A 16,420-nucleotide genomic window follows, 5' to 3' on the forward strand; every position below is an offset into this window, starting at 1 on the left:
GATATTTCATTATTTATTTTGTATTTCATTGTTTTTATTGTTTTGTTTTGATTTGTTTTTGTTTTTGTTTATTTTAGAAGAATTTGTCTTTGAAGTGTTTGAAATAAACTTATAACAAAGAAATAATCAAAATTATAATTCAATGTAACAATTATAACAGATCTGGAGTTTACATGGCATTGGATGTATGAATCACATAGAAACGTGTACAAAATCTGCAGTTTTTTGTGACGGTCAAGCGATTATCGACCTCTAAAATCAGTTCTACATGTCCGACCAGGGTGAATTTTATATCAAAATATGCGAGAAACTTGATAGAAAAAAGTCATGAAGTTTCAACGTGAAATTTTAATCGGTCTAGATGCACGGCAAAAAAAAAAACGACAGGGGGGGGGGGGCTAAAGCCCCCCCCAATGGGATTAGGGTTAATACTAATACGTTTATATGAACACACCTATTGAGGAAATGTTTCCATTGACAAATCGAAAGCATGCAAGAGGCTTGACATAGGCCTACATAGTCACAAGATTCAAGATTCAAATTCACGATTAATTTATTGCCATGTAAAAAAATACATAAAATTTGTCTTCGGACATTCGAAGGTGCATACACATTAAGAGGAATATATAAATACAAACGAAATTATTACATTTTAACATAACATTTAACAATCATCACCATTTTGAAGTAGGTCATAGCTAAATAGCTAATATAAGTTCATCACATTTAATATAGAGATGCCAAGTTGGGTTTTGCAGGTAAATCAAGTACTTTGTATAACCTAGGGTTCTGAAGAGAAACATAAATGGGTTGAATAAAGGTCTACGAGCCAGATTGTAGAACCATGGACAGGTAAGGGTCATTTGTACCAAAATGGTAAAATATTCATTTGAAAAAGAAATAGGCCTATATTTAATTCAAATCGAAAAGATTGCTCTTCAGGGACACTAGATGCATATAACATGTACGACAGGGATGATATTCTGAAAATGATTTTACCTCGTATGTTAGTAAAACGATGTTAATTGCCATAACAAATGAGTTGGGGGAATTAATTGGTAAATATTTGCGCAAAGCCGAGTACCTTCGCTTTTAGTTAAAAGGGACAAAGATCTCCACAATCACCAATGGTAAATGGTAGTTCCGAGCATTTTCATGGTGTTGTTATGGAAATTAATGAGAAAGTTGAGTTCTGGGAAGAGGTGAAACATAATTTGTGAGTGTTATCATTGTTATCATGCAAGTATGGAAGAACATCAGATAAAAAATGTTCCCTGAAAAGCATGGCTCTTCAAATGCTTTCATATTCTAAATATATGGCACCAAAAAATCGGGACGGATTTTTATGCCACATGTTCGTGTAGCTCCATATACATCTTTCTGTGTACAGTGCTTGTAACTTTACCAAGACTGAGCCATATTTCTTATCATTTTGATGATTCCAGAACCTTGCAGTACACACCAATACCTATATGCTAGATGATCAACCTTTTCTGATCAATGCCACAACGTTTCTTTTAAAATACAATTGCATGACCAGAACTCAACTTTATCTTTAAATCAAATTAAAACAATTGCTCATCAGGGACACTATGACAAGAAATGGCTGAATTGTTTGGACCAAACTTTTTATTTCACATGTGGGTGTAGTCCCATATACCCATTTCTGTGTGCAGTGCATAGGAATTTCAGCAACACTGGGTTAATTTCCCATCACCTTGATGATTTCAAACCTAACAGTATACAATCATGCTTATGTATACTAGACAAACAACCTTTCCCAATCGCTCCAAACAGTTTATTTTGCCATGTAATAGTTTGACCAGAATCTGCATCTAATTTCTTAATAGCTTTAATTCTAACACAATTTGGCCTTGAGCGGGTCGACATCCAATTAAGCTACAGTTGGATTTAACACTACACAGGCGCCCATTCACACAGGAAACACATAACAGCAACTCAATTAATATTTCAGATCCTCATATCATCCACTTATTATATCCTACCTACCTACCTACGCAAGGTATATTCATGCATGCTGCTCTATGCATAATCTACCTGGGGCATGCCAATATAATATATACTAAAGGTTTAAATGTGCAGAAGCACGTCAATAATCAAAGAGCCTTTTTTTGATTGAAACAGCTATAATGAACAATACAATACTATTGGGTTTACCAATTTAAATGGGCACTCCCATTTTTTGCAAATATTTACGGTTAACCCCGATCTTGACAAAATTATCGCATTATAACTAGCACCACATAAACAAAATGAACGTAATATCTTACCTCTGTCAGCACGTTAACATGAATTATCTTTACAAATCTCGCGACGCAGCATTCATTGTTGAGATATATCAACGGTAGATTTGCAATTTACACCCTTGTACCAGAAGCGTCACCATTGGCAACAAAACTGAAAGCAATTATTGAAATGATTTTTTAACAGGAGACCGTTGCAATCGAGTGCGTGACAAAGCGAAAGGCTCACCCATTGTCTAAACATATCGGCACAAAGAATCATACAGGAATCCGGTATCGATCGTCAACATGAATATGAAACCAGTTAGAAGTGATTACTTAGTGACGTCACTGCAGTACAACAGTGAAGTATCCACATATAGGTAGGCATATCAATGTAATCAGTCGTATATAGGCATGTTTCTAATTATAGCCACAAAGCAGAGGAGCTGAGGTAGCTAAGATGTATCCATTTGCATAGAGTAACGTGTGTGACAGGTAAGGTTGGGTTGGGGTTATGAATATTTTGTAAAAACATGCCTCTACTATACTGAATAAATTATGCCTACCGTTTATCTAGGCATACTAGGGACTTTTAGATAGAGTGGAAGAGAACACGACGAACGCCGACTGATCATGCGTGTCAACGTACTTAACTGCTCATGTTGACTACAATTAGAAATCTTTTAGATTGCACTCGACGATATACATGCATGCAGGAAGTAACACTATGAACATCACGGACAAAGAAAGATGACAAAATATACAGTTCCTCATTCTACCCTCAACAAAAGAACATCCCTTCACTGCTATTATGTAAAAATGTGTAGAACAGGTAAATATATGCATGTGACACCTGTTCTACACATTTTTACATAAACAGGGAATGGATGTTCCTTTGTCTACCTGAGGAACTGTATATTTTATGCGCACGCGGCATACTAGTACCTTGAGCATGTAAAGGCACTATATAAATATCAATATGTATGTATGTATGTACTAGATTTAGGAAAATCAAGGTTGACGCATTCTCGATCGCCGACTGAGACGACGTAACGCATGCGCAGTGCCTTAAAATGACGTCACACGTTGCAGTCAAAGCTGTTGACGTGCAAATCTAAAAGTCCCTAATAGCGCATGAAGCATAACATGGATTTGCGCCCCCTCTATAATTTATCAGCCTGAAAATACACATCAATTTCTTTCGCTTAATCAAATAGTTATGGCACTACGTGATGATACATCGCGGCACTAATGCCTATTGCAGGCGCGGATCCAGGATTTTCCAATAGGGGGGGGGGGGGGGGGGCCGGAAATTTGAAAATTGCGCAGACCGTTTTTTCAAGGTCATTTTAGAAGCACCATACCGGTACAATTTTTGACATTTTTATCTCTGGGGGGGGGGGGGGGGGGGGGGGGGGGGGGGGGGGGGTTATAGCCTCTTGCCCGAAAAAGTAATTTTCTGGTTTCACAATTCGGCTAGTGAGCGAAGCGAGCGAGCAACAATTTAAGCGTAATATGTATATTGTGAAAGTGTTATTTATCACCAAAATAATCGAGAAAAGATATCAAAAACTCATATTCGGGCAGCTCGCTGTCCCCCCCCCCCATTACGCGCGAAGCGCGGAAGCTTTGACCTTTCATTAATTATTAGAGAAAAAAGACGACTTGTTGTACAATTCTGGACTCGGATTCCTTGTCTGATTTCAGTTTACCCCCTCCCGCGCGAATCGCGGAAGCTTTGACGTTTCATTAAATTATTAGAGAAAGAAGACGATTCGTTGTAACATTCTCGACTCGTAATCCTTGTTTGAAGGCAGTTCCCCCCCCCCCCTCTCGCGCGAAGCGTGGAAGCTTTGACATTTCATTAAATTATCAGAGAAAGAAGACGATTCTCGACTCTTAATCCTTGTCTGAATTCAATTTCCTCCCACCCGCGCGAAGCGCGGAAGCTTTGCCCTTTCATTAATTATTAAAGAAAGAAGATTTGTTGTACCATTCTCGACTCTTATGACTTGACTGAATTCAGCCCCCCTCCCCCGCGAAGCACGGAAGCTTTGACCCTCCATAGTTTAATGAAGCTATTAGAAAAAGAAGATGATTCGTTGTTCCATTCTCGACTCTTAATCCTTGTCTGAATTCAATTCCCCCTCCTGCGCTTTGCACGTAAGCTTAACGTTTCATTTAATTATTAGAGAAAGAAGATGATTCGTTGTTCCGTTCTCGACTCTTAATCCTTGTCTGAATTGAGTTCTCGCCCCCCCCCCCCACCTCCGCGCGAAGCGCGGAAGCTTTGACGTTTCATTAAATTATAAGAGAAAGGAGACGATTCTTTGTACCATTCTTGACTCTTAATCCTTGTCTGAATTCAGTTTCCCCCTGCCTGCGCGTAGCGCGTAAGCTTTGACGTTTCATTAAATTATTAGAGAAAGAAGACGATTCGTGACTCTTAATCCTTGTTTGAATGCAGTTTCCCCCATGGAAGCGTGGAAGCTTTGACGTTTCATTAAATTATTAGAGAAAGAAGATGATTCGTTTTACCATTCTTGACTCCCAATCCTTGTCTGAATTCAGTTGCCCCCCTCCCGAGCGATGCGCGGAAGTTTTGACATTTCATTAAATTATTAGAGAAAGAAGACGATTCGTGGTACTGTTCTCGACTTGTCAGAATTTTCAAAAATGTTTCTTTGTCTGCTCCTTTTTCGTCCTATGTCCTCTTACTGCCCCTACCGCCCCTAGCTACGCGCCTGCTTTAAAGGGACTATGTCCCATTTGCAGGCCAAAAAAATGAAAAAGTTAAATTCCAACTGCATTTGAAAGATAATACTAATTTAAAACTTCCCTAAAAAAGGTGGGGCTTGAAAATGTCTTCAAGTGGGAAAATAACGACTATTAGTTGTCAAATCGACTTTAGGGCTATAGAGCCCAAAAGTAATAGTCTTGATTTTCAGACAATTGTACCGAATGGTCATACGTTTTATGCTGCGCAAAGATTCAATCAGTTTAATCTTGGCCATCACAAGAAGTGGGTTATTGATGTAGACAAATGCTCATGTACCCTTTACAACTATTTTCATATATGTTATTACCAAAGCAAGAAAAAAGCCAGTCAGTCACTCAATAGTGTCTGACAGTGAAGTCTAGCAAGTAAACGGTTTTCCTTGCATAATTTAAATATGAGGACACTGCTAACGTTTAAATTTCACAGATAGGACATACATGACATATTCATAATTCCTGCAAAGTTCTACAGCATTTGAGGTTGGCTGCAAAAGGGACATAGTACCTTTAAAGGGAAAATGACACAATCATGATTGTGATAGCACACAATTAGGTAAATAGAAATGAAAGGGAAAACAAGATCTTTTACACCAACCATGAATAAATCACGGCCGGGAGCGCCATAGTTTTGTGTTATCGGGCAAGGGCCGGGGCCTAGCGACCAAGCGAGATTTTGCAATGTTGAATGCTGAAATTATGCATTCTAGAAAATCCCTAAGCCCAATATGTGCGTTCTTTCCGCTATATTTCTTTCTAGCTATCTTTCTAAATTTCCTGGGGGACGTGTCCCCCTATCGGGCCAAGGATTGCCGCCCCTGTCCATGATTACTACCAACATGAGTTCAAATACAAGCACAAGCGATTTGGTATGAGCTGAATCCAAATGAAGGGCAAAATTAAGAGTTGTGAAACGGCCCTACCGTAAGACATCCAAAATATTGTGCCCTTTTTCAAATTTCTCACTAAAGAGTGATGACCGCAGGGGCTGTTTTTAATGTTTAACTTTGAATCCGAAGCTCGAGATTTTAAGCGGCCGGTGTCATATAGGACTTCTAAAAACAAGATTCTCATACAGATGGCCCCCACATTGAGCTCTGAACCCAACAATGTTGAAATTTGAACGTGGGCCCTCAACATATACAAACCCTAAAGAATTATAATCATGACCGCCTATGAACAAAATAGTTTGGGATCCTGCATATTATGTGCGGGGCTCCACACTAACTTTTTTTTCATAAGGAGTCTATACATTTTTGGGGGTTTGTCTACATACGGCACTTGTTTTTATTTTTAGAGGGGGGGGGGGGTCATCTTTAACCTAATCCTAATTTATACTACACATCTGTTTTGTAGATAACCTTGAATAAATTGATACAACTTTTTCAACCAGATAATGCAAAACATATGTTATTTACCTCTTATTAGTCTAATATATTTATGTGGTCCCAAGAGGTTTCGACTTGTGCAAGGTTACCTGTACATTTAAACGTGTTAAATAAGACTTACGGTCCGGAATAAGAGTCAGTGACGAAGCTCCGAGGGGAGGGGGGGGGGGTCAAAAGGGCACATGTATTTTCTGAATTGTATTGTAAGAAAGAGAGAGAGAGAGAGAGAGAGAGAGAGAGAGAGAGAAATAGAGTGAGAGAGAAAGAATGAGAGATCATGGTCAAGGATTTAAATTCAATTTTCTTTAAAATTGTAAACCTGGTGTTAATGAAACTATCTGATATGTTATTGCCACGTAGTGCCACGTACAAAAATTAACCACGACTATGATGTTTATTGCTGTGAAAAAAACTATTGACTTTTCACCCAGTAAATTATTATCATGTTTTCGATCTTGTTATTGAAAAAGTCAGAATTTTCTTTTGTCCTCGAACCTGCGGGGTCTACTGGGTGCAAACATAAATTTCTAAACATCAATTGAAACTTATCCCAGGAAGCCTAATAATTAAAGCTGCTGTTTATTCAAATAGCCTTAATTGTAGAGGCGATGAACAGATATGAGTAATAATAATACATAGCCGTTGGCACTGCGGACAGTGAAAACAACAATGTGAAATCAACTGTGAAAACAACAAAGTGAAATCAACTGTGAAATCAACTACATGTTTCAAAAGTCCCTAAAGAGTAAATTGCTATTCCATATTCTATAGCATTACATAATATTAATAATAATACTACTTGATATTTATATAGCGCACATATCCACCATAAAGTTGCTCACGGCGCTTCGGTGTTTCACCGGTGTCAGGGGCCAGAGTGACCGGGTGACGTTCTGTGTCCTAAGACACAGAACGCCGAAAATTGGTTGGAGATACACGTCCGTCTTCGGCGATATGTGTCTTGGGTCGGACGCATATCGCCGCGTATATCAAGGCGAAATCAGTCCAATGGCGAAATGCGTTCTACAACTTAAAAATCGACTTAAAGTGTGCATATCTCCAGTCTCTCTCTCACACAAACCCTGGTCTTCCTCCAGTTTCATCTATCTTTTCATTCATCCCTCTCGGGCTCTCCCTTCTCTATTTTTATGTAAGTATACCATTACTTTTCTCTCTTTCTTTTTATCTTCTCTCTCTCTCTCTCTCTCTCTCTCTCTCTCGTTCTCACTGCCGACTCTATTTTGTTCACCTTTTATCTTTCCTCTCGTATCAGTGCTCACAACTGTTTACCCCCACCACTTTTGCTTTCCTTGTTCCACTCTCTATTTACCGCCTCCCCCCCTCCCCCCTCTCTCTCTCTCTCTCTCTTTCTCTCTCTCTCTCTCTCTCTCTCTCTCTCCCTTTACATGTATAATTATATAGCGTGCATAATTTTCGCTTTTCTTAATGTTCCAAGATGCACGAATTCATTATTTATTATGTTCTATATAATATATTCATATTTAAAGTATCATACAATTCTTTTGTGTAATGTTGTTTTCCATAGTACTGATTATCACTAATACTTCATGTATACTTGTGAAGAGTTTTGTGGAGACTGACTTCCCCTATAATGAAAAGGGTGGCAAGTTTCGGGGGGGGGGGGGGGGTAATTGTCATCGGGGTGGTTGTCCTTCGTGGTTCTCCTCACCTTTTAACTTTCCTCTCGTATACGGTACTCAACCCCCCCTCTCTCTCTCTCAATGAATATTTAAAAATAGAATACCAAATTTGCATGAATTATAATTCAGTAGAGTAGCAAATTTTTAGCGCTATTATTTAAATGCAAGTGATTATCCAGTAAAACTTTTGCGTTGAATGGACCTTCCGTGGCCTAGATGTTACGCCCCCCCCCCCGTCCCCGGCCCGGCCAGGTCAAACTTGCTCTCAGAAAGCCCAGTCATTATATTATACTTCAAGTTAGATGATACAATTGTTTTGAAGACACGTAGCATGCACAAAAAGACAAGACCCATATAGTGAAGACAACATGAAGACAACGCAAGATGCGGTCCTTTTCCTCTTTAGTTACCTCACGACCATCACTATTGCATTTATGTTTTCGAATATAATATATAATAGCTTAATCCCGTCGCTGCCTATTCGAAAATTGCCCGCCTTTCGTCTTAATGATCTTTTCTGGTTTAATGAGGAGAAAGTGTCAGGGTAAACCCCACCGATCAAGTACTGCCTGACAGCATCCATGATGATCTAACACATGGTTAACATTCACTAGCTAGCTGCTTTGGCCCTGGCCTGGACGCGTTCGCATAGGAAGCCAGCGCATGCGCACGTGGAATCCGGTAGGGTGGTTAATAGGGTGATACTAATTATACAAATCAATCTGTCATCAACTCATCGTCATTTCAATCGGTAAAGACAGCGTGTTACTAATAGAACTTTGGAGTTGACGTAAAGGTTGGAATCTCAGTTTATTTAGTTTTTTCCCTTTATAAATAGTGAAGCAAAGCAATAATAGTCCAATTGTTTGTGACCTCTTTGCAAGCTTTCGCAGCTTGTTATGTATGAAAATGAGTTCATACTGGAATCTGGGCTCGCCGTGGTACAAAAAAATAAGAGGCGGCCTGGACGCGCATATTTTTTTTTACACAACTGTTTGGCTATTTTTGCGAAAAAAAAAATCCTAGAAGTGCTCTGGTGAAAGAGTCATCAACGCACACCGCTTACAATCACCAGCAGCAATATGGTACACGTGTATAAAGCACGTACACCCAGGGAATTGAAGATAATAGAAAAGGGAAAACAAAGAAATACATAAGGAGAGTGGAGAGGACCCCCCCCCCCCCACTCAGTGTTATTTAGGGTACGCATATGCGTGTTCCCTCCTTTTGAAAGCACCCCCTAAGTCCGGTGTGTAAAGTCAATTTTGTGTATGTACGAGCCGGACTTTGATGCGTGAAAAGTACCCCTTTACCGGACATTTTGGTAACACGCATGTGGTCATTCCGACCCCGGAGTGGGGGGGGGGGGGGGGGCGCGGGGGAGAGGATATGAAGCAGGAAAAACAGGGAAATCCATAAAGAAAGAGAATAGGATAGATCAAAGGAAAAACAAAGAAATACACGACGACAGAAAAGAGGATATATTTAAGCTAGCTGGCTGGCTCTCCAATCAATTAGGGCTTCTACAATCTTAATCAGGGGCGGCGATTTCTTTTCATGACCAGGGGGGGGGGGGGGGGGGGAACGGACGAAATGCGAGGGACGAGGGAACATAGTGAGCAAGAGGGGCCAGTGGCGTAATGAGCAGAAACGTTTGGGTGTGTGTGGGGGGGGGGGGGGGCTCAAGTATTTACGATCAGGTAGAGCAAAGCGAGCGAAGCAAAAAGCTTAAATTGGCGTGGGGTCCAGGGGCAAAGTCATGGGCGGAGCCCCATGAAGCTCAGGAGTTCTTTAGGCATTTAATTACGGTCAGATGAGTATTTTGATAAGGTTTATTTGTGATACTGGCAGGTCAGAATCTCAGGGTTTTAAGGCATGAAATTACGATCAGACGGATGAGCATCTAGGGGCCGCCTTAGGGCCCTCGGAAGGGTCCAGGGGGTAGAGCCCCGGGATTCCAGGGGAATATAATGCCATTTTAGCAGCATTTGTAAATTGCTGGTATCAAATTAGAAATAAACCATGTTTGATTTTATTGGGAGGGGTTACTGGTCCCCCCCCCCCATCAGTACGCCAGTGAACGGGGAGGAGGTGACGGAAGTGACTACCCCCATAGAGCTATGATAAGTCTTATTATATAGCTCTATGCTACCCCCTCACAGGTTTGTTGTATTACAAAATCACATTCTTTAGCAAAACTATAGTATAAAAATTACAAGCAATATACTTTTTTTCACACTTCAATTTTACTTTGTCGGTATCTAGTGTGCATTACGAAGGGTTGTAAATATATATTAGGTAAATGTTAGTAAGTAGGCAGGAAGGGACTTTTTAAAAGAGCAAGCTGAATATTCATTTTTGTACCACAGATCTTATTCTACGGTATAACTCCTAATCTTGTACACATACAATGTAAACTGTGTTTACGTGATACCAACAGAATACATATTTCTACAATATTTACTCGTACATTTTGAAAGATATTAGTAAACGTCCATTTTAGGCCACAGTCCATGGGCTAGTAGTATAGGATTTCATTCGAATTCATTTACTTTGCATTTAAGTTAGCTCAGATCAGCTTTGCCATGCCAATTATCATTCAATTTTCCCGATTTTGTATTTAATTTAGGATTTTGGTCGAAGGATTTCATAGATCTGTCATTCAATTTAGAAACTGCTCAACTAGCATTCAAATTAATCGTTACTTGTCGAGGCGTCATTTTTATCATTCAAATTAACACTTGTCATTCGTATTCGAATTATGTTTATTCAAGTTAGGAATGTTAGGGGGAAGAAATGCAACACACATTTACAGCTTTAAAAAAATGCAATTAAATGCATGATTTGCTATTGGGGTCTTTTCTGTTATTCAATTTATTAATTTTGAGGACAAAGCATAAGTTTTTAGTCAGACATTAGGAAAAGAAAGGGCGAAACAAGGGATATGGCATCTCTGAACGGACATGTTCATATACCACGAAAACACCTACCCCAGTCACAATATTGTACCCTTCCTCCATAATGAAATTGTGATAAATTTATGATGAAACACAAGACAAACAACTTCCTTACATGAAAATTTACACAAATATTGAGACCATCAAGTCCGTAAATGTACAGTAAGTCTTTTTTTAACAATCAAACTTAAAGGCTGATGAATATCTGATAAATCTAAAAGTATATAAAGAGAATGCAAGAAAATAAAATAGGATGAAATACACATGAAAAAACGATCTTGAAAGAAAAAGAATGAGCTATAAAAAGTGTTTAAACAACGAGAAATGTATATTGACCATTAATTTTAGTGCACAAAGTGCTAATTTGAATGCTACAAATGAATTAGAATGCTAAAAGTACACCGTCGCGATGTCAGAAAATCGTGTTGCGCTAAATCGAATGACCAAATAGCGAAAGAAGAAATTTATTTATTAATTGGAATGAAACATACACTGTTGCTCATAACGGTGGAATATTTTTTTTTATCCCAATTTATGGAATTATTTTAAAAATAATTTAAAAATACTAGATCTAGATAATAGTATACAGTCTCAGATTTTATTGAATAATAATTTGCCAATATGTGTTTTGCGTGACTGCTAAAGCATGTATATTATGCTACTATGTTTATTAACTAGGGGACCTATGCCCTTAAGTCATAAATGACAGTAATGAGGATTAATGCCTCACAAAAGGGCACTAATATAGCACATCGACACGGTGTTGATCCTGGGGCCTCACAGTTACGAGGCCATTGCTTTGTCACTGAACCATGACTGTACGCAGCGGGGGCTATGGTAGGGGGCAGTTTTCATAAATTTAAAAAAAAACAGAAAATGCAATAAATTTTCAATAATTTATTGCATTCTACCCCGGTCCCCAACATAAAAAAATCTTCTGTGTGCCCATGCCTTGAGCCATAATGCATGGCCGTCCAGAGGATTTTTTTATGTTGGGGACCGGAGTAGAATGCAATAAATTATTGAAAATTTATTGCATTTTCTGTTTTTTTTTTTAATTTATGGAAATTGCCCCCTACCATAGCCCCCGCTGCGTACAGTCATGGTTCAGTGACAAAGCAATGGCCACGTAACTGTGAGGCCCCAGGATCAACACCGTGTCGATGTGCTATGTCAGAGCCCTTTTGTGAGACATTAATCCTCATTACTGTCCTTTTGGACTTAAGGGCATAGGTCCCCTTGTTAATAAACATAGTAGCATAATATACATGCTTTAGCAGTCACGCAAAACACATATTGGCAAATTATTATTCAATAAAATCTGAGACTTTATACTATTATCTAGATCTAGTATTTTAAAATTATTTTTAAAATAATTCCATAAATTGGGATTAAAAAAAATATTCCACCGTTATGAGCAACAGTGTACATAGATTCTAACGAAAACTTCATAGATTTGAAATCTAGAAAAAGGAATATAAACCCGAGATATACCCGACAGCACTAAAACCGTCGAATTTGAACGCAAGACAAATGAATTTGAATGACAAACTCGCGAATTTGGCCGGGAAATCCTATAGTACCCAATTTTTCACATATCGGTCCCTTTCTGAATTGCCCACGCCCTCACCCCCCCCCCCAAGGAAAAAATATTTTCAAATTGTTACATGTATGCACAATATATATTGATGTGTCAACCTTCATAATGATTATTGACCTTCTTTAAATTTATATATGGAAGACTTTAGAAGACAACTGTTACAGTTCAACTATAGGGCATGCTTTAAAGCATCTTCTAATCTGTCCTGACTATTTATGTAAAACGTTGTTCACATTTTGTATTCTTTGTTGAAAAACTTGCTTGCTGGCAAAAGTGTATGCATGTTTAAATTGTTGTTTACATGTCTAGTCCGGTTAATAATAGCACGTAATGATGTTATTATTCGACACGTTATTCACATTATCCTATCGATTAAAGCGTAACGATTTGCTTTAGTATCATATAACAAATATAACAAGTGACAAGTATGGTCTTCCTGAAAATTGCATTACTATGTATATTCATCGTTATGGAAAATGTTGTATAATATACAACAATGGGCAAATATTGTTGTTTCCAGACCGATGATTTAAGTGAGAAGAACTTCATTTAATATTGAAGCTGTTGCCGTTTGTATATACACTGTCGCTCATAAAGGTGGAATATATTTTTATTATTCCAATTTATGGAATTATTTTTAAAATAAATTAAAAATAATAGATCTAGATATAGTATACATTCTCAGATTTTATTGAATAATAATTTGCCAATGTGTGTTTTGCGTGACTGCTAAAGCATGTGTATGCTACTATGCTTATCAACTAGGGGACCTATGCCCTTAAGTCATAAATGACAGTAATGAGGATTAATGCCCCACAAAAGGGCACTAATATAGCACATCGACACGGTCTTGATCCTGGGGCCTCACAGTTACGAGGCCATTGCTTTGTCACTGAACCATGACTGTACGCAGCGGGGGCTAGGGTAGGGGGCAGTTTCCATAAATTTAAAAAAAAAAACAGAAAATGCAAAAAATTTTCAATAATTTATTGCATTTAACCCCGGTGCCTAACATTAAAAAAATGTATGTGTTCCCATACCTAGAGCCATTATGCATGGCCGTCCAGAGGATTTTTTTATGTTGAGGACGGGGTAAAATGCAATAAATTATTGAAAATTTATTGCATTTTCTGTTTTTTTTTAATTTATGGAAACTGCCCCTACCCTAGCCCCCGCTGCGTACAGTCATGGTTCAGTGACAAAACAATGGCCTCGTAACTGTAAGGCCCCAGGACGAAAACCGTGTCGATGTGCTTTATTAGTGCCCTTTTGTGGGGCATTAATCCTCATTACTGTCATTTATGACTTAAGAGCGTAGGTCCCCTAGTTAATGAGCATAGTAGCATACACATGCTTTAGCATTTCCGCAAAACACACATTGGCAAGTTATTATTCAATAAAATCTGAGAATGTATACTATTTTCTATATCTATTATTTTTAAATAATTTTTAAAATAATTCCATAAATTGGGGTAAAACAAAAATATTCCACCTTTATGAGCGACAGTGTACATGAACTTGAAATAATAAGTAGCCTTGAAAGTGTCGCAATATAATCATGTGTGATTGAGCTTGAAGTTTAATGGTGTAGATTTGTTTGAGACTATATAGCCTTTACTGAGATATATCTCCAATCAAATCAAATTTAGTGATGTTATCGAACAACTTAAACAATATCAATCTTCTATTCTCCTAAATAAATCTAAGATACTTGAAAATTGCATTACAATGTAACAATGGGCAAATAATTGTTTCCAGACCAATGATTTAAGTGAGAAGAACTTACATTTTATATTGAAACTGTTGCCGTTTGTATGTACATGAACTCGAAATAATAAGTAGCTTCGAAAGTGTCGCATTATCATGTGTGAGTGAGCTTGAAGTTTAATGGTGCAGATTTGTTTGAGAGTATAATAGCCTTTAGTGAGATATATCTCCAATCAAATCGAATTGAGTGATGTTATCGAACAACTTAACACTATCAATCTTCTATTCTCCTAAATAAACCTGGGAAACGTGAAAATTGCATTACAATGTAAATTCATCGTTAGTGGAAATGTAATACAATATGCAACAATGGGCAAATAATTGTTTCCAGACCAATGATTTAAGTGGGAAGAACTTACATTTTATATTGAAACTGTTGCCGTTTGTATATACATGAAATTGAAATAATAAGTAGCCTTGAAAGTGTCGCAATATATCATGTGTGAGTGAGCTTGAATGTGTAGATTTGTTTGAGACTATATTGCCTTTGCTGCTTGGGGTCCAGGGGAAAAGCCCCAAAGGGGGTCAAGGGGTGGACCCCCTGAAGCTCAGGGGTTTTAGGCGTTTATTTGTGACACTGTCAGGTCGTTAATTGACGTGGGGTCAAGGGGCCCCCTAAAGCTCAGGTGTTTTACGCATTAAATTACGGTCAAATGAGCATATAGGGGCCCTCCTTATGGCCCTTAGTGGGGTCCAAGGGCAGAGCCCCTGGAAGCTCGGGGGTTTTAGGCATTTAATTACCGTCAGATAAGCATCCAGGGGCCCGCCTTATAGGGTCCATTGTAGGACCCAAGGGGTGGATCCCCCGCAAGCTCAGGGATTTTAGGTATTTAATTACGGTCAGACGAGCATATATTGCGACACTTTTTCAAAAAAGTGAGGGGGGGGGGGGGGGGGGGGGGGCTCGAGCCTCCCGATCCGCGGGCCTTGACACGTAGGCTTCTAAATAAGCATATTTTTGGCTCACTGTAAATTTGGGAATTTTCCATAAACGAATACGACAGTATAATTTACAAAAAAGTGAGAAATACGTTTGAATCTTCTTCTTTTTTTTTTCTTTTTTTTTTTGGGGGGGGGGGGGGGCAACTGCCCCAAGCCCCCATCAGTACGAGAGGGGCGAAGGTGACGGCACTGACTACCCCCTCACAGGTTTTGTTGTATTAAAAAATTACTTTCCTTAGCAAAACTATATTATAAAACCAATCAATATACCTCTTTTACTTTGCTGGTAACTTGTAGGTAGTCGCGAAGGGTTGTAAATATCAGTTTAGGATTTCTATTTCCCACTCTAGACCTCTGTCATATACATGTATATTGATATCGCTATGGGAGTTGAAATGGCAAATATCAGCCTGGTAGCGGGTATTTTACCTGACTGCTAAGAAAGCATAAATGCTTGTTTTGTTAGTAAGTAACCAGACGGCCGACGGCTTTAGGTCCTCTCCGAGGGGCCTGGTAATGAAGAATAATGCCTTCCAAAAGGGCACTAGCGCCTTGACTTGGTTTCGAACCCGGGTCACCGGATTACAAGACCACTGCTCTACCGATGTTAAATTATCAGCCTGGCAAATATATACACTTAATATCTTGTATTACTCCTTACTGAAAAGAGCAAGCGGAATATTCATTTTTGTAGCACACTAGCACTGATCTATTTCTATAACTCTTAATCTTGTAAATATACAGTGTAAACTGTGCTTACGTGATACCAATGGAATATAGATTTTCTACAATATTTACTTGTATGTTTAGGGATATTAAGGGATGCTATAGCGAACGACCGAGAATATTTTTTTTTTCATTTTTATTAGTCTAAACGCTGTACTCTTGGGCCCTCCAGAGCTTATAAGTGTGCTGCAGTCTTTAGTCAGTGTTTGCTATTAATTTTTTGTACTTTTTCGGATTTCCGGGGGGACGTGTCCCCCGTCCCCCTGGGATCGCCGCCCCTGCCGACAATTAATAAGAGGACACTTTTTTTTTTTTTTTTGTTGGGTCTCGAAATTTGAAAATTTGACATTTTGCTCCC

This window comes from Strongylocentrotus purpuratus, unplaced genomic scaffold (genome assembly GCF_000002235.5).
Source record: "Strongylocentrotus purpuratus isolate Spur 01 unplaced genomic scaffold, Spur_5.0 spur5_scaffold_17, whole genome shotgun sequence".
Classification (NCBI taxonomy): Eukaryota; Metazoa; Echinodermata; class Echinoidea; order Camarodonta; family Strongylocentrotidae; genus Strongylocentrotus; species Strongylocentrotus purpuratus.